General features: G+C 39.8%; 1 long non-coding RNA gene across 1 annotated transcript; it reads left to right on the top strand.

Annotated features, from left to right (window-relative positions):
* Positions 1-4,178: 4,178 nt before the first annotated feature.
* LOC142826712 (uncharacterized) lies at positions 4,179-19,637 on the top strand. The gene is made up of 3 exons (XR_012900920.1): positions 4,179-4,530; positions 18,684-18,726; positions 19,116-19,637. It is a non-coding gene; the product is annotated as an uncharacterized LOC142826712 (long non-coding RNA).
* Positions 19,638-24,151: the final 4,514 nt, after the last annotated feature.

Raw genomic sequence — 24,151 nt, 5'->3', positions numbered from 1 at the left:
GCAATACACGATTTGTTTGTTTCAGGGTATAAAAAGATATCTCAGAGGGAGAGTCTTTGACTGGTCTAAGGGATAATGGAAAGTCCCACCATTAACTGAGATAGTTCATTGCAATGGGCATACATACGGACTAAGCAGTCAATCTACAGATCTCATCTTCTATGACGCCGCTGGTGAATGACTAAATCAATCCTTGATCAGCAAATCTGACTACAGCTGTCACATAAAAATCTGCCCTCTGTAGATGTTGTATGCATATATTAGCATACCTGTAACCAGTGACAATGATGGCAATAATCCTGGGCATGTACATTGGTTTGGAATTGAGTCTGTGATTATTGGGCAGTTCAATTGAGAGCTGATGTGCCAACAGCACACAGAGAACACACATGCACACACACACACAAAAATTTAATATCATCTATCAATACTACTAAAAGGTAGAATCAATACAAACCAAAACCACTAGCTTTTGCACAGCTATAGTCAGGCACCATTGTCTAATTGATCAAGAAAGGAAATAAACAAAGAAGATGGAAACAATAACATAAAGAAGTGTTTTTATATGGGGTAAGCACATTTCTTGGGTGGCTCAAGTCACTAGACTTTTGGCTTCATCTAATACAGCTAAAGCAGATGAATATTTAGTATCACCAGGCAGCTGGCCATGGGGTATTGCACATAGAAAGTAGTCTTTATTCTCTGTTGTCGTGCATCCTGTTCAGACATTTACACAATTGCACACTGATTTGGTAGCATTTTACACTCATCTTGCATCTATTTTCCATTGCTGTAAGTGCTCACACAAAGGCTACGTCTACACTGGCACCCTTTCCCGGAAATGCTTAAAACGGAACAGTTTTTCCGTTAAAAGTATTTCCGGAAAAGCGCGTCTACATTGGCAGGATGCTTTTCTGGAAAAGCACTGATGATTTTACAGTGGGTCGTCAGTGCTTTTCCAGAAATTCAAGGGGCCAGTGTAGACAGCTGGCAAGTTATACCGGAAAAGCGGCTGATTTTCCAGAATAAGTGGCCAGTGTAGACACAGCCAAAGTGTAAGGCAACAGAAAAACAGGGCCAAAGAGATTAGGTAGAAGGAGCAATTTTAGCAGCAAGTATGCCACGACTGGAATAAAAAAAGAGAAAATATGTATTAAAGTAAAGAGTTCATAGTCATAAATTTGGGAAAGCACACTAACAGAACATATATGCAAATAGAATACAATATTGCAGTCCCACCCCCTGCACAGTTCTGGTAACTTTGATTGTTGTCACTCTGTTTTCCCACTGTGGGTGGGAACGTTCCATGGGCAATATACCTTTAACCACACCACCTCACTTATCCACCAAACCTCACTTGTGGGTTGAGCCAGTGAATAGGAGCAATCTCAAGGTCAGATTCACAATGGCATTTAGGTGCCTAACTGTCTCAGTATGCACCTCAATCCATCATTTAGGCATCATTGCATTCTCTGAACTGTCATACAGTTGCCACTCCAGGCAAAAGCTGCCTACGTTCTGATGTTGCCCCACACAGCTAATGAGCTACTTGGATGTCTAGAATAAGCATTGGCAGCGCAGCAGTAGGTGGCTGCAAATAAACAGCCCAGGTGGCTGTGAAACTACTCTTGGTCGTGAGGCCCAGTGACCTGGTGGTGAAGCTGCTAATGTAGGAGATGTAGGTTTGAATCTTCATTCTGTCTGATTTAGCACAGGAATTTAATACCCAGGCCCAACAATGGAAGGGAAAAAGGGGATAAATGCCTAGGGCCCTGAGCAATTTAAAAAGGCTTATGGGTCCTTGGCCACAGCTTCCAGCAGTGCAGTAGAACTAATGCAGGCTCCTTGAAGTGACTGGCACCAACTCAGTAGCACCCGGCGGAGGTCTCTGTGTGCTATCCTTGCCCTCAGTGCCGACTCTGCAGCTCCCATTGGACAAGAACTATCGCCAATGGGAGCTGCGGGGACTGTACCTATAGATAGCATCACATCCAGGAGCCGCTGCCAGAGGAGTATGGTGAATGTTTTTAAAGTAGCCCAAGGTAAGTGCCCACCTCCTCACCCTCTGCTGCATCCTCACCCCAGCCCCTAGCCAGCAATCAAGCTCCCTTTGAGAGCCTGCATGCTCTACCTCTTCCCCCACCAAATCCCCTGTCCCAGCCTTGAGCACTCACCCCCTACCAAATTCCTTTTCAGATCCTGACCTTTTCCCTACTCCAACAACCAACCCCCCAATTCCAGCTTGGTAAAAGTGAACGAGTGTGGGGGCGAGCAAGCCACAGAGGGAGGGAAGAGGGAGAGAGGAGGGTCAGGCCTCAGGGAAGGGGCAGGGCAAAGGGGAGGAGCAAGGATCTTTGGGTTTGTGTGATTAGACAGTTGGCAACCCTACCAGGCAAGCATGTGGAAGCTCTGGCCATGCCAGAAGAGCACACGTACCAGCACAGCTGCTAGCGCAATTGCATTTGTTCAGGTGTGGCTTGTGTCTGCATGGGAGTACATTGACTGTTCTGCCGTGGGGTTGGAACTACAGTTGGCAGGCTTCTTGGTACCCTTAACACCAAGCTATTGGCTATTTTGAGGAGTCTCTTGCTTGGCTTAGCTTGTTGGAGCTGTTCCTCTTTGTATAAGTAATTAAATAATCCTGGGGTGCTAGGGAGATTAGCTGTATAGCACAGTGCTTAGGGCCTTCACCTCAGAGACCTGGGTTCAAGTCTCTGCTCCAACTGAGGCAGAGCAGAGATTTGAATCTAGGTCTCCCATATACCATGAGTTCTTTGGCTGACAGCATGTGTCTCTTGTGGCATGAGCTGGCTACCCTGGCTTGTTTGCCTAGCTCCAGGAGAAGCAGCATAGCTAAGTACCTCCCTCTTGCCCAAAAATCAAGTGGCTAAGGCCTCACTCAATGAGAGTTAGGTACCTAATTTTTTTGTGAATTTGTACCTAAGCTCCACCCTTTGACTTTGCATTTCACTCCTGGCTAGTGTAGGTGGGTCTCTGCTTAGCTTGATAGCTTCTGAGAATGCCTTTCTTAGGAACCTCATTCTCTCCATACAATCCATGGGGAGTCTGAGTGCAATTAGGCATCCAGGTTGGAATGCCTAAATACCTTTTGGAATCCAGCCCTTGACCACCCTGGGGCTCAGTTTTCCCATTTGCAAAGTGGGAATAGTCATATTGACCCATTTTGTAGAGCACTTCCAGAAATCTGACTATAAAGTGCTATTTGAGTGCAAAAGACTATTAATTATTACAACTAGGTTGTAGACACTGCAGGGCCCAACTCCAAAAATGTGTTTGGGCACAGAATGAGATTTGTAGCGACAGAATTGGCACAGAGAGGCTACACAGTCACAGCAAGCCCCAACTGTTTATTATTGTTATTCATGTTATTTTTCTGCTTTTATAGCTTTGTTTTTTATTTCAAACACTAGGCATTGGATGCAAAGGCAATTATTGCCCCTGCATGGAAGTTGTGCTTTTTTCATTTCCATCTCTTTTATTCTGGCAATTGAATTCTCATTGCTGACCCATCTTCTTTCTTATCCCTATAGGATATAGGCTTTTTCATTTCTCTCCCTTGCTCCACTCTATTGATTAGGTAATTTGCAACTCTCCCCTTACTGCCATTTCCAAACCTTCCCTCTGTCTAGCCTCCAAACTCTGCCAGAAAAGCATTTGATGGATATAATCTTCTCCCAAAGATTATTTCTGTATTTAAATATTAATAATTAAATGCATGAGATACAGAATTTGTTAACAAAATCCCCATAGGATATAGTTTCAGGTATAATACAAAGTTTATTATTATTTTAAAACTACATGGGATAAAAGCAGGGTTTGAGAAGCAAAAAATAAGCAAATACGATAAACTGAGAGATGTACACAGGCCAACTGATAATAATGGTCTTCTGAAGAAATCAGACCATTAATAAAAGCATCCTGGAAATAATACCCCCACCCCACCCCTTTTATGTAAGGAAACAAGTTAACTAAAATCCCTCTGACAGAGTCCTAGGAATCTAATTCTAATCTTATTTGCACCAGCTTCACACTGATGTTACTCAATTGATTTCACTAGAGTGAGTCTGGATTTGAATAGTGATTTGAGAACAGGGCCCAGCCCTTAAAGCCTAAAGAGCATTTACCTTGTGTTCACTTTCACTTTAGTACTTCTCCAATCAGGCACAAGCTGCTTTCTGCTCTTAAACCAAGCCATCTGGTGATACTAAGGAGCCATACAAGGAAACTACAGAGAAAGACTAGTCTTCTAAATAAAGTGAATAGTTACAAGTCCTACAAATAAGACTTCTAATAGATATTCCACAAGAAATTAAAACTGTGAAAAGAAGAATTAAAATCCTGAAGGGAAATAGAACTTTTGCTACTAAGAATGACTCCAAATTCTGGCAAACTAATGAGGGCTTGGTTTCTACTATAGAAAGTACCAAACAGTTAAATAAAGGTGTCTGCCTACCAGAAAAGAAAGCACAAGCAAAAACTGCTCCTACTCAAAAGGACTAAATTAAAAAGGTTAGTGATGTCACCTATTCATTGTTAAATTCCAATAAACAAAATATTTACATATTTTACATAGTTCTGCTGCTCTAGAAAACATGAGTGTTTGAACAGTGTTTGTTCTGGTATTAGTCCTTCAACTGTAGAGCACTTTCAGAAATCTGGCTATAAAGCACTATTTGAGTGCAAAAGACTGTTAACTATTACAGTTGTTAGAAGCAGACTTCAGTAGAGATGACTGGAGCCACAGATCCATCTGCAGAGATACATTTGAAAGATTGGGTCATTCAATGAGCTCCCTTAAAAATAATTCTAGCCAAAGATCTTGATTGTTGCTTTATTGACCAAAGCAGCGCTGTTCAGAGTCCAGCGTTGTACCATAAATTCCCAGCATGCTTCCCAGTCTTGAATCTAAGGATCTGGCATCTGAAATTGAAATAAAATCTGTTTTTTGGCCTTTAAAAGTAGACTTTTGCAGTCATACAGCACTTTGTAACCTTTTTAAATTTACACCAGAACCAGATTAGTGAAAATACACTAAGTTGTACCCTGCTTCCATTTTCTGGTAAGATGTTCTCATAAACAACATTGTCTTTTTTTTCTCCTCCATAGCATCTGCTTAGTTAAGAAGTGATATATTTTTCTTCACTCAGTCCTTTTATCTTCTATAGTTCAAGTACCTAGCCACACTTTTTTTTGGTCTCCCTGCTATTCCAGGGGTGGATGGAACAATACTTTGCCCGTTCCTATAAAGTTATTTTGCTGGCAGCTCCAACTAATGGAATACCTGATCTATACATTTAGGAGAACTAGGTAGCTTAGTTTATTAGAATACTTGTGGTAATTTGGTGGTATCCTATTAAGCTGTGCAACACAAGGAAGTGGATTAAGTGAAACTGTTGAAAGGTGTGTTTTGTTGCGTCCTCCAAAAGCACAACCCAATCTTTTTTTTTATGTTGTTATTTTGTGAGCAAAGAAATCACAGTAGTGCATCAAACAGGTGGTGAGAAGGTAAAAAAGTTCAAAGCTGGTTTTCAGTGCTGGAGTGTTTCATTGGCAAAGAGTGAGGTAGAATGCAGGTTAAGTTGAACAAATGGAACTTTATTAAACCCTGTGCACTGCTCTGTACCCATGGCTTGCCTTGCTTTCACTTTAACTGCCTCATTTCTCTGTTTTCCTGATGTCCTCTCAATAACAATCCCTCTAGAGAAACTCAAACTGGGCCCTCTGACTTCACTGATTATGATACAAAATGTATGCTGCTTTTACATCTCTAGCTCTGATTCCTAACACAGAGAGCAGGAGGGAGATTTTTATTGTCTGTTTCTTTTTCCCTGCCGTTGAGTACTCCCTCTGAGCTCTCATGATATCCACCCCACACAATCTCTTTCTCTCCAAAAAACCAAAGGAAAAGAGATACATGGGTTTCTTTTGTGTATTTGTTATAAGTTTGCCTGAATATAATGTGAAAAATAGCTCTATTTTAAGAATTGCAAAGTATGTGCTAGAAATACACAGAAAATCACCCATCTCCTCCCTGTTTGCTAGTCCATAGCTGCTTGTTTAGTGTAGAGCTTTAGCGAAAAATGAAAGGCACAGGCTATTTCCCCCATGTTGTGACTGTGGGTGATTAGGTTGGTATGTGAATGAAGGTTTTTCATCATGTGTGCAGCAGAGGGAAAAAATATTAAAATAAACCCTGTAGGATGAGAGGCAAACAGGATGCAGCTTGCAAAAAAAAAAAAAAAAAAAAAAAAAAAAAGAGAGAGAAAGAAAGAAAAGAAAGGAATGGAATGGAAGGTGAGGAGTCCAGCCCTTCAGCAGAGAGAGGTGAGATTTGGTTACATTGTATGCTCACATTTTCCCCCCTCTGGCCTTCTATCACTACAAGTGGACATTACATTCACACCAAGAGGGCTTGTTCATTTTTGTGCCATTATAAACACACTGGTGCAGCTGCATCAGTGGACACCTTGTAATCATGTGAAAAATACTTGCATAAGTGAGATTTAGTTGATGCTGGATTGAACCACATTGGTGCAAGCCATCTATACTATGAATACTCTGTTGTTGCTTCACTGCTGCAAATATTCTATCTTTCGTATAAACAGCTTAACCATATGCCTAACTGAAAGTTCATATGAGAACTGTAGATTGAATCAGGCTACTGATCAAAAGTTAGGTATGTTCTTTAGGCCCCAGTTCAACAAGGCACTTAACTCCCTGTATACTTCCAACTCAAGCACCTCTGCTTTGACAACCTGATAGGAGAGCAAAATACTTCTTATAGTTTTTGTTAATTTTGATAGACTTTAGGAAATTTCCTCTAAACATTTTATCAAAAATTTGCATTTGGATTATACTGAAGATTTTTACTTCAAGTTGCTACATTTCTGCTGACAAAAAAATTAAGCGGTGAAAGCTTTTTAGAAAACATAAAGCAGATAGTTCCCACAATTCTAGAGGGCAAGATCCTCTTGCAAAACTGTATGTCCCCCTAGAACTTATTCATATTAGGGTTGCCAGGTGTCCGGTTTGGAACTGGACAGTCCAGTATTTGAGCTTTCTGTTCAGGAAACAAATTAAGAAAATATAAATGTCCGGTATTTTCTAAATAAGATGTAATGTAGATTGTGATGTAATGTCAGGTGTGTCCAATATTTTTGTTGAAACCATCTGGCAACCCTAATTCATATAAAATGTCCCAGTAGAAACCAATGAGATTACTTTGCTGAAGGATTGTAGGAACCAGGGAGTTTCCGGATTGGGTCCAATCCTCAGGCAAGTTGGCTATTGCATTAATAGAAAGAATCATCTCTATGTCCTAGCAATAGTAGCTTATAGTATTTTAGTAAGTAAGTTTCTTGGTCATATTCAGCACTTCAGCCATCTGTATTCTACAATATAATGTGGTGAGAGACAAACATGTTACTCAGTAGAAGTTTGAAAATATAGTCCTATATTTTACCATAAAAAACTTATGTACAAAATTCCCACTCTTCCTCGGTCACATTCTTAATGATCTTGATAAGGCAATAAATTTAAATATATTTTAAAAACAAGTGAAAATATATATAAAAATAAAATTTACATCTGGTGACTTAAGCAAACCTTTTTTAGTTAGTGGCAAACACAGATTTGCATTGTTTTCAAAGACTCAAAATTGTATTTGATTACATTCTTCTTTTTGGTATCAGTACTTCAGATTTCATTGTATCTGTGTAAAAATGTGGAGGTAGGGAATTAATAATTATTTTACCTAGGAAAGGTATGAAGTGAACTCTATTGCTTTATGTCTGATTAGAATCTTTCTTACTGGTTGCATTAAAAATGTCTATGTGATAAGGAAATAACGCTTTGGGGGGCGGGGGATGGGTTGGGAGCAGGGTATTGTATTTTCCTGTAAACAGTGAAACCTGAAGCTTCCTAGCTGTAAAATTTAAATGTTTCATGCAAATGAAAAATGCAGACTCAGGTCAGCTATAGACAAATGTCAGTAGACTGGATGCAAAATGCACTGCAGGCAGCAAAGATGACATTTATCAGTCATCCATACATCAGTAACTAAAACAATTTTAGGGTTGTCTAGACAGGCATCTATTATTTCTTAAATTTAAAAGCTTTAGTAGAAAGATAGCAGTGAATGCTCTCTTTATATTTAGGTTTTGTTTTATTTTTCAGAAGAGATAAGACAGGGTAAGGAAAAATGGTAGTTTTCAAAATGAAAAGTTCAAATTTTCTGATTTTTAGATGTATTTTCAAAGCACTGAACGAGTAAGGGAGATTTTGCTGGCATATTTTTAAAGCAGTTTAATTGAATTATTAGTGTGCATGCAATATTAGCTCTAATGATTGCATTGCAGCCCTGTAACAATGTAACAGTGAGCTTAATTATTGTGTACAGTATTTGATCTTGAAGTTTTCTGCTTAATTTACTGTGTATAGTTAACACATTTAGTTGCGATCAGTATGTTTTCATATTTTTTCTTCGTGTAATATGTTTACAAGTCAATAAGAAACAGACTCAAATATACATCTCTATAAACAAACACACACAATTGATCTTTCCAATGAGCGTCCCCTTTCCAGGTTCATCTACCTAGCCCAGCTCCTGGAAGTATTTATGCACATATTTAATTTTTAAATATGTATGCTGTCTCATTGAATGCAATGGGACTGCTCATGTGCTTAAATGTAAGAATATTAGTAAATGTTTACAGGACGGGGACTTTCATGGCAAATTCCTTCTGGCAGGGACTTTTGTCACAATATTGATCTGTTACTTAAATAATTTGAACTCTCAGCACGGACCTGAAGAACGTGATATACATTGGAGAGAGAACAATTCTGTGTATAGTGTATGTAAGGTTTAGTTCCATTATATATATATCACAGCCAGCTGTAAGAAGAAGCAGTGTAAGAAGCATCCTTGCTCTTTGAGGGGGTCTGTCATTCCCATAAAATCTCTCTTTCCTATCTCGTCCACCAGCAGGAGGAAACAACTCCATGTCAGACAGCAGAACGGATAAGTACTGGAACTAGTGGTGCTAGGGGTGCTGCAGCTCCCTTCCCCCCCCCCCCCCCCCCCGGCTTGAAGTGATTTCCATCACATACAGGGTTTGCAGTTTTGTTCAGTGGCTCTCAGCACCCCCACTGTAAAAATTATTCCAGCACCCCAGAGCAGGACTGGGCAGGAGATAACTCAAGGCCTGGTTTTTAGTTCCAGAAGGCTAGAGCCTCGCAAAGTGTGAGTTCAGCCAGGGCGAGTGTACGAGTAGCAGACAGTTGGATACTGAAGAAATACACAGAAAACAGACATCAAGACAAATTATGCAATTTATTTCAGTATGGTGCTATTAAGATTGATCTGAATTCAAAAAGGAGTGGAGGAGAGGCCAAACTGATTTTTTTTTCATTTTAAACATACCCAAAAACCATTGGCTCACAAATAATATTTCAATCAAATAAAGCCAAGGTAAAGGCATCATCTGAGACTGCTCCATTTTGATTTCTTCCATTCAGCAGTAGCAAAACTACTGTATAAAACACAATACCTATATTCATGTTAAGGATTCCATCTGTCAGAAATCTGTCTCCTCCCTAAAGTCTACTACGCCACCATCAGGAAAGCAAGGTGGTCAGAAGATCAAGGTTATGTTCCCATTCTCTCACTGACATCTTGTGTCACCTTGGGAAATTGCTGAGCTTATTCTTTACCTCATTTTTCTGTCTGTAAAATGGGGATGGTACAGAGGCTAAATTCACAAATATTTCTTAATAACCGAGAGGTGCTTACATGTGCAATAGATGTGCAAATTGCTGTTACTGTTGTGCTTTAACTTGGTCTGAAGCCATAGAAAAATTCATAGTGTTGTTTTAAAAATATATCCAAACTTCTTGTGCTTTTTTAAAATTACAAATATTTAAGGCCTTCTACCTTTTGCAAGGTTGTTTCCCAAGATTTTTGGCAAATGTTTATGGTTGTTAATTTTTTTGAACTAATATTGTATGCACAATAAAAAAAAATCAATCTCCATTTCACAGAGAATTACAAAAGACACATCTATGATTCATAGGATGAGAAAGTGCTTGAGGGTTGGAGAGTGGAATTCAGTAGTATGTATAACATTACATACTGAATACAAACATGAGGTTGAGGGTTCACCTCTGTTATCCCTTTGGAGTTGTAAACAAAGTAGAGTTCATTTCCAAGATTTACAAAGTCTGGGCCCTTCTCCATGGATATTCATCGGAAAGGGCTGCGCTCCTGAGAATTTAATTTCATGTTGTAATTATTCATATGGTCCACTAGGTGGAGCTGCAACAATATTTTTTCTATGCTTATGATAACATGAAATTTAGTTATGAACCAATCTGACACTGGAGTGTTCATCTTAACAATTCAAATGTATTCCCAATAATTTGTGTTTGATAAAGGTTCAGAAGTCTTTTGTTGTATGTCTAGTTAGCCTGCATGTTACATTTAGAACACTTTCAAATTTCCTGTTTGATTGTGTCTTATTGTGAATTTTTTATGTGGATAAATGTACATGGTTGTATGCATATGTGTGCATCTCTCTGCATGTATACATAAAAAACAGATCAGCTATTCTCATGAATGGATTGAAATGGGACCATGCCGTGCTATGCCTTGTACACGTGCAATACCATGCATTATTTAGAGACTGGCCAAGACTGAGTACTTGATTGATTTCCTACCGAAAACCCAGTGTTTGGTATCCAAAACAGGACATTGAAGAGCTAACCATTAAGGAAATTCCTATTTCAGTGTATGCCTCTTATATGGCTTACTTTCCTGTAGGAACTCCACAATGCCCATGTGTCACTGCATAGTTCCTAGTTTACATTTCTCATTTACAACCTTTATGGGGGTAAGATGCTCTCTAGGGTTGATGTTTCTAACACTGGGAGTAAAAAATAGGCTTGATATACAAGTGTGCTTACACTGTTGGAGTTGATTGCATTATAGACTCAGAACTGCCACTGTCTAAGTGAGAGGGTCTGCATTTTGTTACTTACATTCTCAACCTGAAGATTCTGGTAGATCGTTTGAGCTCCTGAATGCTCAGTAGTGAAGAGTATGTATTTATTTCAGACTGTGCTTGGAAAGGAGGTGGCAAAATGTCTGCCAGACTCTGGACCTTGTCAAAATTATCTATTCAAAGCCATTGTCATCTCTGGATTACATGGCTGCAGAGTGCTCAGCATGTGCAGGGCCTGAAGACCTCTTAGAGTTCAATCAATGCCACATGTGGTGTCATGTTTACTTCGTGGTGTGAGCAATTCTCCATAGATTATGCTGGCCTTGAATTTGCTTCCAGATTGAAGTGAATATGTTGGTTTGATTTATAAAGCTCTTTGTGAGTTAGATCTTTTGTAAATGAGAATGCCCTCAATGCCGAGTTCATGCTCAAACTTGTGGTCAAGATTTTCAAAGCCATCTAAGGGACTTACACACTTTTGGTAGATGTGTTTAAATCTTGCTTGGAAAAACTCAGTCTGTATGCCCACGTCTGGGGCGGGAACCATCTCCATCTGTGTTGTACAGCTCCCAGCACAATGGAAGCTGACTGGGGCCTTTGTGTGTTACTGGAAAAACAATAACTACCACCCGGGTGCAAAGTGTTTTCAGTGAAGAGCCTTTCAGACTGACATTCGCTTCTGATGTGGCAGGGCTCAGATAAAAACCTGTTTATCAGAATGTCTGTGGATGTATATGTGGAATGTTGGGTGACAGGCATGGAGAGAGGAATTGGTTATTGATGGTTGTCCGACATGGTGTCTCATCATTTTTCTTACAAAGGCCAAGTCTTCACTGACACTTCACAGCGCTATAACTTTCTTGCTCAGGGGTGTGAAAAAACACCCCTCCCTCTGAGTACAGCAAGTTTCAGTGCTGTAAAGTGCCAGTATGTACCAGACTACTGCGCTAGGAACCATGCTCGCAGCAGTGCTATCTACACCCCTCACAGAACTGGTTTACATGGAGTGCTGGGAAAGCTCTCTCTCAGTACTTGTACAGTGGTGACATTCTCAGTCTAAAGCATTGCCATGGCTGCAATTTAAAGTGTTAAGTGTAGACAGAGCCAAAGGCTGACTGGCGCATCTTAGATAAATGGAGTAAATAATGTATGTGTCTCCCAATTACATCTCTTCTCACCTACATAGGACCCAAGTCTGCTTTTACTACCCAAGGCAAAGCTCAGTAAAGGACTGTGAGATTTTGTCAAAGATGCCCTGTCTCTGAGTGTCCAACTAATACGTGCACTAGAACCCCAGAATTGCAAGATGAATGCCACACCATTGACAGTGAGCACAAAGCCTTCTTCTGAGTTTAAAAACCAGCTCTCTGTGCAGACTGGCTGTCAGCTGCTCTGTGCCGCTGCCTCTCATACAGAGGCAGCAGCATGGGGTGGCAGCAGCCCATGTCTGCAGGGCTCTGAGCTCCCTGCAGACAGAGACTGCTGCTGCAGACAGGGACTGCTGCTGCGGACCAGCCTCTGTCTGCAGTGAGCCCAACTTGCCATGGACAGAGGCTGCTCCATGGAATGCTGGAGCAGCCTGTATCCATGGGGAGCTTGGACTCCCTGCAGAAGGAGGCTGCTGCTGCAGACCAGACTCTACCTGTTGGTAGCTCGGACTCCTATGGACAGAGACTGCTGCCACCCCGCACTGCTGCCTCTGTATCTGAGGCAGCAGCATGAGACAGCCAGCAGCTGATTTGTTTTGGGGGCTGTTTTTTAAACTAGCTCCCCTCACAGGCCAGCTCCTGCCTGCCGCCCTGCGCTGCTGCCTCTGATAGAGAGGCAGCAGTGTGGAGTGGCAGTGTGCTTCCTGGGAATGGGGCTGGAATGCACTCGCTGCCAGTCTCACTCCCAAGGATTACTGAATAGTTATGTAACTGCTAATATTTCATGCAGTTACATGACTATTCAATTACATGATATCTAGCATCCCTAATCCCCTATGAAAATGTGTAGTGATCTATCAAAATCTTTCTCTCCTTGATTTTTTTTTTAAACTTGAGGCTCAAGGCAGATGAACTGATGCATATGGGGCTAATTCTAGGGGAGGGTGAGCAAGGCAGTTGCCTGTGCCAGTCGCCTGTGCCAGTCACCTCTTTTTGGCTGAACTGCTCAGGGCAGCGAGGAGGTGGAAAAAGGATACCAAAGGAGTTTTCTGCCCTGGGCTGCTTCTGGTTGCATGTCATGCTCCAATGCAAATCAGAAAAGGGCTCTAGCTGAAGAGCTAATATAACTTTCTCATAACAGTAGAGACTGACTACCTCCACGCTTCTTCTATTTTACTTGAAATTCTGTTAATTTATGTTTGAAAGAAAGTGAAGCAGGTTTCTAAGCTTGTGGTGGTGTCATGATGACAGAAAATGGGATGAAAATCTCAAAAGCTATCACCTGAGCCAACAAAAAAAAGTCAAAAATAGAAATCTGTGAACCTTAGACTCTTAGGGAATGTCTACGCTGCACACTTATTTTGGAATAAGCTATTCTGGAAGATATATTCTGAAACATTTTATTTTGAAGTAGATCATCCACACTTCAGGGAAGCCTCAAAATTAGTCTGAGGCAGGCTCCCCTAATGTGGATGCGTTATCTCGAGTTAGAACCCCAGGAAGCACTGGGGAGAAATTACTTAGAATGGCCTGGTGAGGAGCTATTTTGAACAGCAGTGGAGTGTCCACACTGCAGTTATTTTGAAATAGTAGTTTTGGAAGAAGAGTTATTCCTCATAGAATGAGGTTTACAGAAGTCGGAATAAGCTGCCCGTTATTTCAATATTATTTCAAAATAACAGAATTACTCTGTAGATGCTTGCATTATTTCAGAATAACGCTAGTTATTCCTAAATAACAATGCAGTGTAGATGCACCCTTACACTGCAACTGAGTATATTACCAATAAGACTTGGATAGGTGATATGAGCAACTTAAAATGTGATTATGATGGTTACTGTCTGCATACTACCCAATGGGAAGATAAATTAACTATTAGCTTGAGAGAAATTAAGGCAGGTGAAACATATGTAAAACATCATAAAAGGGGAAAAGTTAGCAACAAAATGCAGTGTAAGGTAGCACAACACGAATGATGTGAAATACTAATTCTGAATAACAGTGGTGTCCAACATGCTAGCCACATGTAGCTATTTGTCCGGTTGAGTGTGGCTAGTTGGCTTGAACAATGTGCCTATTTGGCTGGTTGTGTGGCGCTATAGGTAACACTAGTGAGGGTTTCTGGTTTTGTGTTTTTGTTTTTTTTGTTTTGTACGGTAGGGCCTCAGGTACTTGCAACTGAACAACCCCTTAAAGCCACTTAGGACTTTTGAAGAACTTACCTCTGCATGTGGAGAAGAACTCATTTATAGATTGAAGCCCTGGCTTCATTTTAGGGCACCATCCTGCAAGTTCCATTGCTCAGCTGAAGGGTTCTACAACTGTGGAAGCTACTTGCAGAACTGGACCCTAAATTACCTGACAGTTTGCAATGGAATGGGAATAGAGAGCAGATGCCCAGAAGGGAGAAATTGATAGGGCCCTACATATTACTTCACACAGAGTCCTGTCAAACCATATTCAGGACTATTTGAAAGTCAGGAAGTTTGTATTAATGGCCTCCATAGCAAAGGGAAATGAATAAGTAAGGAGTTTAGATTCACATCATAATCAGTTCTATGTGGGGTGTGAATTAGTAAAATACCCTCCAAGAAAGCCAGTTTTTCTAAAACAATCTAATTTCCAAACTGCTCCAAACTGGAGGGGGCTGGGGAAGTCGCAGTACAAGCTCCTTCCTCCCTCAGGGTGAGGCTGAGCCATGCACCAGGTTCGGGGACTCGTCATACAGTGGGGGGGGGGGGGGGGGGAGGGGGGCGACACAAATTTTGCCTTTGTCCCTGGGTGCATAACACCCTTGCTATGCCCTTGCTATGCCTCTGCACCAGAGAGAGGAGGGTTGATGAGCATAGCGATCAGAGGGCTCAGCCCTGTAGTACTGATGAAATAAAATTCTGTTGTATTCCCATAGAGGAAGGACAACCCAGAGTTAAAAGTATAGTGTAACCTACATATATTATCCCTATAACTATTTTGGGTCTAAGAATAATCCATGATCTTGCAGACTGTAAGTGCTGCAATGCATCTTGTGAGCACATACGGGAAGGTTAAGGATGGAAGAGCAGTGCTGGTTTTTATTTCTGAAGTCACGAGTAAACAAGGCCACTTAATATTTGTCCATGCATAACATCATATTTTCCTTGTAAAATAACCTAAAGTAATTTGAAAAGGTCACACGCAATGGGTCTGATTTCCTGCATGCTGTGGGAATCAGGACAGTGAACAAAATTATACCATTTTAGGTAGAAAGAAATTCAGGCCCAATACACAGGAACGACTTAATACAGTATGAATATAGAAGGGAGCTCTTGATCCTCTGATCATTGCTATGATATATTGTAATGGTGCCTTTGACACCTGTGTCTTTTATTTCATCTATGTGTAGTACATGACACTTTTGTGTGCTTGTGAAAGGTGCTGAACTGACAGGCCTGGAGATAGACATTTTCTGTTTAAATACATAACAGATAACGTATCGAAAGACACAATGAAAGCTTCATCACTTCCCCCTACCACTGTCTCTCAACCCTCTTTCCACTGAGCACCTTCAGGGCTCACAGGGTGTTTCAGGCTCCATTGCTATTCACTTTTTGGCCTTATTGCTAATGTTACCTGGGAGAACCCCAGTTTTGGTAGCAGTTTTCTCATGAGGCCTCCTGGTTACTATGAATTTAGATAACAGCAGATCATTTAATGTGGCTCACAAAACAGCCATTAGACTGCAATGTCTTTTAGGTTACCAAATGACCTGAACCAGACTTGACCTGGCAATCTATAGCAGAGGTAAAAGGCTCCATATCCTATATCCATTCCTGTATATGTGAATTTGTTCACTGTATGGTTAATGATGCATACAGGAAGAATTTTTTCCTCTCAGAGACAAAGTAGGTCTCTATTGCTCCTTTTTCCCCATATGTGTGGAACACTCACAGTGGAAGTTAGGAATGAGAGAAGAGGGGAGAAATAGTACTTAATACAGAGTGGATACATGTTAAAAATTATTGTTGCATGTTACTAGCAAAATTCTGCTCTTGATTCACATACTACAAAATTTCCACAGGGAATATTGGAATCAAGATCCACCAGGGAGATCACAGAGTAGAATTATTGTAGTATGGAGTTGTAATAGTTTTACTACTCTTAACTTAAAAGCAGACAACTTTTTTTCCAAGCAGAATAATGTGACCATTTAGAAAGACATAAAATATCAAAATAGGTCACATTTCTAGATGTGTGGCTTGCAAAATTTCATTTTTAAAAAGTCCAGCTATTCTGTGGTTAAGGCACAAAACTCCCACTGAAGTTGGTCATATTCATTTTAACACTTGCCCATGCCTGATTGCAAAATAATAGTCAAACCAATTTAAATAATTTTGGCCATCAAACCTCTCCTCTTTCCCCCAAAACGTTTCAAGGATGGTTATTTTGTGTCAAGCTTCAAAGTGAAAATTAATTTTATGGTTAAGTTGCATGGTCCTGAAAAGGGAACCTGCTGAGAGAATTTTTTGGCAGAAACTGTGCCTACATGTGTTTTATATGATACCTAGGAAAGTGAGGTCTCAATCTTAACTAGAACCTGTGGACACTAGGGTGGTATAAGTATTAAATAATAAAATAGCATCATACAAACTGTGCAGCTATAACCCATGCAAATTCCTCTCACAATTTTTATCTTTGCATCTTTTCAAAATATTCATTCACGTATGGCTAAACTTAGATTTCTTATGTTCTCCACCAAATGTGGCTGCTAATTCTTTTTTCAGATGTGACGTGTGTGAGTGCCACCCTCACTGTACAGTTTGTCTACACTATCTGTATTATACAAGAAAACCAATAATTTAATATTTTATGGCAAAATATGAATGTTTGTTTAGCAGAAGTACTTAGCTTTCAGTAAGCTCTAAATCTACAATAAGATATTCTGATGAGGTTAATATTCTTAGTAGTGGCATCATATTTCCCTCTACTTATTCATGGAAGGTATTATATGAACATAGACTTAGAATAAATTATTTCTGTCAGAACTGTGTTCATCTTAACAATCTGTTTTTTGATTAAGGCCAAAAACTGCCCCTATCATTTTTCACACTTGCATTTACTCATACTTTCAGACTTGTCTCAGCTAGATCAACTAAATTTCCCCTGAAAGATTGAAAATGTATCCGGCCCCACTCAGTCACAGTCCAGAAGGAATTCAGTTATTTCAAGAAGTCTCATTACGCAAGATCCTTTTATTGCCTCTTGTTATTTATCTTTCAGTACTATCACCTTTTACTACTCCTTCTTCTTTCTTAATTCAAATTAATAAAGTCCTGCAGTGAATGATTCTTCAGTTCCTTTGAAATTTCTTTTGAAAGAGTGAGAAGTCCTCAAAAATCACAATACTCATAAAATGGTTGAGGAAAAAATACCCTTTATTCTTTCCCCTAGACTTCAGTGACACTATGAAGTTTCAAATAATTTGCAGACTGCATCTCATAAAATACTGGCAAAATTTATTCAATTCAAATTAAATAGATGTAGCACAGAGTAATCTTTCTCTATTAAATATGTCACTTTTTGCAATTGTTTCTTAATATCCCTCACAGCTTCCATCTAAGATTAGCACTTTCTTTGCTGCCACAGTTTCACTAACCTACTGAATTATTCACTGAAGCATAACCTTCAGATATCAGGTTAGAAAGACCTTGATTATGGCAGGAAGTGAACTGTATAAACCATTTTTCTTTAAAAGAAAATTTCTCACTATAGAAATTTCTGAAATGAGATAAGTATTAAATGTGTGTAAAAATTAAGTTCATAATTGATAGGAATTTAGTCAGCTGTGACATTCCTGTTATTTTGTTTATAATAAATTACAATAATATTATAGATACCCTAAAACAGTGTAAAACCATGCATTTTCATGATGCTTATTTAAACTTAAGAAAATACATGCCAGGATATGTATTTTGGTTTTTTCATTTAACATATAACTTTGTGTATGTTGTTGATCATTTGACATGGCTTTAATATATACAAGCCAAATATTATTTACATCCATACTCTGATTTTTGTCCCATTTCCTGCAATTTATTTTTATGGGCTTCTCACCAGTGGAAACAATGGTGACAGAGTGGATGGCTTCCCTACAGCAAACCACCATTATTTTGTGACAACCCAGGGCTGAAAGGTCATTTGAACACGTATCAAGCAGACAACAGCTTCAAGAACACTTTCTTTGCTAGTGTTGAAATCCAGAAACTCACCACTCACAAGTCTGTTATTTCATGACTTGTCCAGAGGCACTCAGGAGTTGAAATGTCCTGAAGTTTAGCAGACTGCAGGCTCTAGCCCTTAACATGCTGGCTAGTAAAATGGCAGGAGAAACAACATTCTGCACTTATCTTGCTAGTCATGAATAGAAATTGTCAGGGCTTTGCCTAAAATAAAAATGAAATATTTTTCTTACCACAGGTGTTAATTGTACAATCAAACTACTGATGCTAGTAATAACATTGCTCTTGTGTTCTTTTTGCAGATGTTGGAGATGCGTTACAGGACAAAACTGAAGAAAATCAACGGTAAGAGTTTGAGCTATCACATATCAATAAGCTTAAGATAGAGTTTTCTGCATACATGTGTTGACCCGGGTTTGAAGAAGCAGAATATAACACATGTGATTCAAGGAATCAACTACTTAGGTTTAGATGGGCATTAGCAAATTTTTCTCTTTGCAAGGAAATATTTAGTTCCTAAGATGTTTAAGCCTTTTTTTCTCTCTTCCCTTAGCCTCTCTTTTTCAAAGCTATTGCTTGTGGTTTGTAGGGCTTTTCAGAGCATTTAAAAGTGTCAGACTATGGGTACAGCAGTTTTATTTGCAACAAGTAACTAAGTACATTGACAAGATGTGCAGAGGATTTAAAAATAAAGAAAATAACATACAATAATTGGGAAATGCGTTTTCTTTCAGAACGGAATATTTATATATATCGTTTTCCAGAGAAAAATGAAATGAGAAGATTTGTGAACAGCTTGAGATGTTGTTTACCAGAAAATAGAAGTGACTGTTATATAAGTTCATTTATTAAATATCAATATGCAAATGCTTTTTTGTCCTCGTTTTTTAGAAACTTATCTTGCTAACAAACATTTTTAGTCACTGAATTCATTCTGTATTCTTGTATCATCATACAGAGTTATTTGGTATTTCATCTCTTTATTTCTTCTATGTTTATGATTACTTTGCAAAGAACATGAGCATGTGTGATGTTCAATTGTGGATAAAATATAAATGTAAAGAAATTAAGATTCCTGTGTGTGTGAGAGGGGGAAAATATGAATTTACAGAAAATAAGCATACAGTTTATAAAACTATAGTGCTAAAATCACTATTGACGTGATATGGTGAACAATTGTTCGCTTTAATTTAGCTGTACCTGCTGAAACTCTTGGTAAATTAAACCTAGAATGTTAACGACGACTTAATTTTGCATTCTTGTCTCTTACAGACACTGGTTGGAAATCTAACGGGATTGAGAGTAATTTGAACCAAATTAGATGACTGTTATTTAAAAAAAACAACAACAAATTGTCATAAATTAGTGTTGGTTGTTCATCCAATAAATTGGACACAAATACAATTTTACTGTGTGCTTTAGAAAGATATTATAATCCCGAAGCCTGATTAGGAGTAGATCTTGTTCATTTAAATTGAAATTTCTTCAGTGATTAATTGTTTTTCATCAAACTTGCATGATTTTCTTAGGGAGGCCATGTGGTCTGGGGCAAACTATTTTTAACTGCTTTTGTTTACCCATCTGTAAAATGGAAATAAGACTTTCCTAGCTCAGAGGGGTGTTGTAAAACTTAATTGTTCATTAACATTTATTTGACAATCCTAATGGCGTGATAGGAGGGCCAATATTATATGAAGAAACATGTAGACTTAGCAGTTGTACTTGAATGATAAGTAGACTGGGAGTTTTTAACTTAGAACCAAAATATTTATCATTATACAGTGGTTTTAGATTGCGTTAATGGGAAATCTTCATATGGTGAGAACTGAAAACACAGGGGATACATATCATATATAAAGGAATTTGTAGTTAATCATTGTAGAACTTTTGGGCAAATGATGGATAAATACGGAATTTAGAGAATTGTGCTTTTTCAGATTTGTGGGCATTTGGAAATATTATTATAGTGGTCACCAACAGCAACCACTGTAGTTGAGAGAATTCAGACATCCATTCTAACTGCAGTTCATTAGCTTGGAAGATGCTCAAGCAAATCCCTTTTGTGATGAAATTTTACATACTTGCATAACAATTCTATATATATTTATCTAGATACTTGTGTTGCTCCAGTCACCACAGTATCCAAACACTTCACAAACATTAATGTACATAGTGTCACAACACAGCTGTGAGATAAGGGAGTATTATTTTCCCTATATAACAGATGGGGAGAGATTAATAACCGTTGAAAGTCGGACAGAAGATATGTGGCGGTGCTGGGTATTGAAGGTAGATTTCCTGAGTTCCTGTCCTTGCCCACAAGACTATTGTTCTTATCTTGTAAAGAGATGCATGGGCTTTCACTGGCAGATCCCTTTGGCTCGATACAACTGTACGTAGACAATGGGGATAATGGGGTGTCATAGGTGTAACTGGGAGAAGGATTTGGAATTTTACCATTAGAAACTACCTGACTTTTGAGAAGTTAACTTCTCAATATTTAATTAATGCTTGTTTTTCTGTAGAGGAATTTATTGTTGTACTATTATTCAGTTCATTCAAGATTGCTTTAATATTATGCACATAGTTTTCTTTTGCTGATTGTGTGCACACTGCCTTGAAATCCTCCAAGACTATGGCTATATAGTACAGGCAGTCCCCGGGTTACGTACAAGATAGGAACTGTAGGTTTGTTCTTAAGTTGAATTTGTATGTAAGTCGGAACTGGTACATATTGTAGGGGAAACTCTAGCCAAACATTTCTCCAGAGCTCAGTTTTATTCTCCCACACCTCACTTCCCTCAGTCCTTTATTCTCAAGCTGAGGTGTCTGCTGAGAAAAGCCGCTCCGCGTCTCCCTGGTCTGCTGGGGGGGGGGGGGAGGGGGTGGATGGCGCTAGCTTCGCGTCTCCCTGGTCTGCTGGGGGGAAGCAGCTAGTGCGGGGTTGCCTCACCCCGTTTGTAAGTAGGGATCCGATGTAAGTCGGATCCATGTAATCCGGGGACTGCCTGTACACACTTTCCAATAGATCTATTTGCACACAGTACTGTGTTCAAGAAGAAATATTATGTAAACTGTCTCAATCAGCAATATGCATTTTTGGAATACATGAAAGGACAGAGACAGGCCCACCAAGAGAGGGGCGGGGCAATGTGGGTAGCTGCCTGAAGACCTGGTGATTTAAAAGGGCCCAGAGCTCCGAGACGCTGGAGCCCCATGCACTGTGGTTTGGGCAGCACTGAGACCTAGCTGTTCTTAGCCCCACCTCTTCTGCATGAGGCCTCACCCCTTCCAGAGAGCCCAGAGCCGAGCCTCCTCCACATTGCCCAGGGCCTAGTGAAGCCTGTCACAAGCCTTGTGCAGAGAATAAACTGCTGAACATGTTTTAAGTCTCTTCTTAATACAATTTCAGTGCAGAGGCTCCAAATAGATTTAATGTACATACACGTCTTCTCTTCCCATTGTGCCCTCTCTGAAGGCTGTGTGTTGCTACATTCTGCCGTAGTCAAAGAATAAGCAAATGTGAAGATATGTGAGTGCATATTTGCTCATTTTTTTTCATTGTGTTTATGCAGTAAAGCTTAAGCATGGTGGAATATCACTCTCATTAAGAACCTACATTTTATGCCCGGCCCCATAAGTTTACTGGGACATATGGGGGTGTATGATTTGCCCATTGTTCCTCACGTTTCCAATTAGAAACTACTTTAGATTTAGAATCTAGGCTCTTCCTGGCTCTCAAGGCTTAGCCTTAAACACTAGATAGTATGGCTTCTAGAGCATGGAAAGTTAAGAGCTGTTTAATGGAGTACTAAAAGTCATTTTATACAATTAACATGCTGCATAATGCTCTATTATGAACAGGAGATACGTGTGCTGCACAGGAGACAATCCACAGCAATTGCTCGGGTTCCTACAAATGGGTGGTACACCACTGATTTGCGGCATACCCTTGCAGAGGCTCCGAATAGAGCCTCTTACTGATATTGCAACCCATCATCTGCTCCAGTGCACAGTTTTGGGATGAAATGCTGGGAATACTCCACATACACTTGCTCCACAGCTCTACTCAGTGTAAATGGTGGAAGTTAACAGGGAGGGAGACTACTATACCTCCCTGACACTTAGGGGCAACCCCAAATCTGATGCCCTGACAGTTAGCTTTCAGTTCCAGCACTGATGCAATACCCTATTCCCGGTGGAGGCCACGTGGCACAGAGCTCTATCAAACTCCCTAGTCCAGGAGTTGAAACACAGACTTTGAGCTGGTCCACTGGTGTCTAGCAGATATTTCCCTCATACAAGGAGAATTTCTGTGCTGGGCATTTGTGGGTTGGTTAAGATCTCTTTACCTCCTATCTGAGCAATACAAAAAGTACCATAAAATCACTAGAGAATCTAGCCCTAAGTCATATCCATACACACACCCAAAACACCAAAATATAGAGCTACTACAAGACCCAAAATTACTGAAGGGAATTAAGAGATTACAAGCATTAACATTTTTAAGTTAACATTTACAAAGGCCACCAGTGGATTGTAATTCATGAAACAACAAGTGGAAATGGAACAAGCATGTCTCAGGTAAAGAAAAATCTCTTTGCATATCAGAAAATTCAATAAAAGTAGTAACTCCACTGGATAAGCAATCCTTGTGATGTAAGGTTAAAGGGGATCTGCTGTGTTGTAATAGTTACATGACAAAATTAGACCATATATATGACTCAAACTAACACCTATTTTTTTTAAATAAGTAGAATGCTTTGTGGCTGGTTTAGCAGGGATATTGCTTCTCCTTTCTCTACTTTGCTAGCCAGTATCCTATGTGGCTTTTTTCCCAGTGCCATAGAACTATCATTACTATTTAGATGATGAAAAGTTTGTCATTTTTTCACCTATTTAAAATTTAAAATTCAAATGCCACTTGACAGAAAAGGAAAAAATCCCATGGATATATATTTTGTTTGGTGGCAGAAATACACTTCAAGTCTGTTATAAATGGGATTGCTTTATCTGTAATTCCATTACAATTTTGGATGCTTCCAACTGGTGTGCAGTAGTCCATTATTGAAGGAGTCCTGAATCCTGGTAGCGGAGTCTAAACATAATGGGTGGTTAGTCTCTTTCTTACCTAATCAATGACTGTACTGGTCAGAGTCTGAGTAGCTCTCCATCTGTGTGGTCATTGGGTGGCTCTTCCCAGGCATTGGTTGACATTCAGCCATCATCTGTACAATGAGAATAGAATTCAGCAGGACTGGGATGTCCAAATCACAGGCTGCAGTCAGGACCAGTGAGCTGCACTACATGCGGTCCACTGAGTCCTGTCAAGGGGGAGTATAGTCAGTGAAGGTCTGTGTCTGCGTCTGCCAGTAGAAACAGCTAGGGAAAAGATTCATGAGAGAATGGGGTTAGGTGATAAGAAAGGTGAAGGATGGCCACAAAGGCAGGAGAGGGGAGAGAGCAGAGACGAGATGGATTAAGAATAGGGGGTCTAGGGATCTACGTTCAAGTCCCCGTTCTTCCACAACTTTCCTCTGTGACCTTGGGCATGTCAGCCACTCTGCGCCTAAGTTCCCTGTCTGTTAAATGAGAACAATAACCTTTCCCTATCCCAGAGAGGTGGGGGTGTAGATAGATACACTGAAGAGTGCAGGGTGCCGGGAGGCTGCAGTGATGAGCCACATAATTGTAGAAGGTAAATGGCAAGAAGAAAGTGGGGTGAGTGCATAAAAAGGGGAGCACATTGAGAGAGTTTCAGGAGGGCTTT

This window comes from Pelodiscus sinensis, chromosome 2, assembly GCF_049634645.1.
Source record: "Pelodiscus sinensis isolate JC-2024 chromosome 2, ASM4963464v1, whole genome shotgun sequence".
NCBI lineage: Eukaryota > Metazoa > Chordata > Testudines > Trionychidae > Pelodiscus > Pelodiscus sinensis.
This window is presented reverse-complemented; position numbering and strand designations above follow the sequence as displayed.